The 2451-nt window shown below is 37.0% G+C and overlaps 1 non-coding gene across 1 annotated transcript; it reads left to right on the top strand.

Moving 5' to 3' along the window:
- Positions 1–1319: 1319 nt before the first annotated feature.
- Positions 1320–1457, top strand: LOC119935046. Its single transcript, XR_005453068.1, has one exon. It is a non-coding gene; the product is annotated as a small nucleolar RNA SNORA7 (small nucleolar RNA).
- Positions 1458–2451: the final 994 nt, after the last annotated feature.

The following is a 2451-nucleotide window of genomic DNA, read 5'->3' as shown; positions in this document are numbered from 1 at the left end:
ACATAGAAGATATGTTCAATATTAATGTTGAATACCATGAAGTATTTACTGAGCTTATATGGAAAGCATTATGTCAAATAATCTGTTAATTAAAAATGTTCCAATTCATTGAGTATCTCCTTTTCATTGCTTGAATGGCCTGAGAAACACAGTGATTTGCAAGAAGATATGTAGACATGAAAAAGATAGACACATAGAGAATATGGTGACCTACACTATCTAATTTGATAATCATTTTAGTTATATTTTTCCATTTATCTAAGATGATCTCTTGGTAAGTGAAAACTCTCATGAATTATTATGCTAAATCTTAACAGAGAGAGGAACTACACTCCCTTATGCTTGTGAAACTCAAAACCAAATCACCCTGAAGGGAGATAATGTTGAAAAACAAAAACAAACACACAGCCCTAAGTCTATTTTTAAGATTTGAGAATAAATGAATAATTTCCTCAAATAATGTGTTGGCAATATTTCAGTACTTCTTAGTGGGGAAATCAAGCCAAACTTTATTTTGAAAACTAAAGATTTCAATTCATTCCCATGAACCTAATAATACCTGTAATTAATAATCATAATACCCACCCTTACCAGCAAGTCATATATTCATTTTAATAAAATAAGTTTTCTGAACCAAAAAGTTAAAAAAGTAATAGCTAAATTAATGGTATCTGTTTCCACAGAGATTTCAAGCTGTACGGACCTTATAAAATACTGGACAAACTAAATTGACTGATTATTTCAATTGCTCCAGCTACCTCTTGGTAGCCTTTAAATGTTAGCTTTAATGACAGTAAAAGCCACTACTTATACTTTTATCCATACATAACTCTTCTGCCATATTGACTACTGAGTGTGAATTGCTGAAAGCAAAAAGCATGAACAATCTTATATTTAAGGGCTCACCACCTCCTTCGATATATTTAAATATGAAGTTTCATTTCTAGTTCTTCAGTAGCTGAATGAGAACTAGAAATTACTTTGGAGTGGAAAATTAGTCTGAACTGAAACAAAGACAGCTCAATATTGTTTACAATGATAAATATATTCTGTTTAACTATGAAATCTTTTGGAGGAATTTACTCTTCCAATATCTGTTCATTACCCACTGAGAAAAGGATTCTGTAGTAGACTTTGGAAGAATATCTAATAGAAGTACAAAGTGTAATGAATAAGATGCAAACGTGTTCATCTAGATTATTGTGATCAGAGACATAATGATTGCTGCTCTTTGTCACATACTCATGGGGTTACAATTCCAAGCTTATGTAATTAGAAAAACAAATTGAAACACATAATAGGGTGAAGGAGCAGAATTACTCCTCTCAGGGTTGAACCTGCAGAGTTTCCATTACTCTACTAGTTTCAACTATGAGAAGGAGAGTCAAACAGAGGCCTACCCATTCCATTTCTAGCTTGGGCAGTGGCTAGCGAGTGGAAGGCAATCTGCTACAAGTCAAAACTCACAGGTGCTGGGAAGCAGAGACATGGGAGAGAGTCAAGGGTGCGGACTCAGGTTTACCTCATGGAAGGAGGCAATGGTAAACCACTTCCATATTTTGACCAAGAAAACTCTGTAGATACACTGCCAGAATTAATGCAGATACTGGTGGGGCCTTGTGGGAGAGACAGCATGTGTCTATGCTGTCGCTATGGGTCAGAGATGACTTGACAGCATAAGATCAGACCAGTAGAATTAGTACTACTACTAGTGGAGAAGCAGTGTGGTCTAATGGATAGAGCACAGACTTGGGAGTCAGAAGGATCTGGGATCTAATTCTGGATCTAGACTATAAACTCATTGTGTTCAGGAAATATGTCTGTTATACTGCTATATTGTATTCCTCCAAGCACTTAGTACAGTGCTCTGCACACAATAAGCGCACAATGCAAACTATTGACTATCTGTGCTTTGGAGAAGCAGCGTGGCTTAGTGGAAAGAGCAGGGGCTTGGGAGTCAGAGATCATGGGTTCTAATCCCATCTCCTCCACTTGTCTACTGTGTGACCTTGGGAAAGCCACTTAACTTCTCTATGCCTCAGTTACCTCATCTGTAAAGTGGGGATGAAGATTGCGAGCCCCATGTAGGACAATCTGATTACACTGTATCTATCCCAGTGCTTAGAACAGTGCTTGATACATAGTAAGCGCTCAACAAATACCATGATGATGATAACGATTATTATTATTTAGCAAACCACTTAATTCCTCCGCTGCAGTTAGCTCATTTGAGGACTAAAACTATGAGTTCCAAGTGATTAGCTTGTATCTACCCCACCGCTTAGCACAGTACTTGGCATGTAGTAAGTGCTTAACCAATGCCATTAATAACAAAATAGTAATAGGGAATTAGGGGTGACGCCTGACGTGAACTACATGATGTGTTTAGGGATGGTATAACTGCAATGTCAGCAGAGGGTGTCATTGGATGAGTCTTTACCATTCTTATAC

This window comes from Tachyglossus aculeatus, chromosome 1 (assembly GCF_015852505.1).
Source record: "Tachyglossus aculeatus isolate mTacAcu1 chromosome 1, mTacAcu1.pri, whole genome shotgun sequence".
Classification (NCBI taxonomy): domain Eukaryota; kingdom Metazoa; phylum Chordata; class Mammalia; order Monotremata; family Tachyglossidae; genus Tachyglossus; species Tachyglossus aculeatus.
Note: the sequence above shows the minus strand (reverse complement) of the source record. Positions and strands in the feature narration are given on the sequence as shown.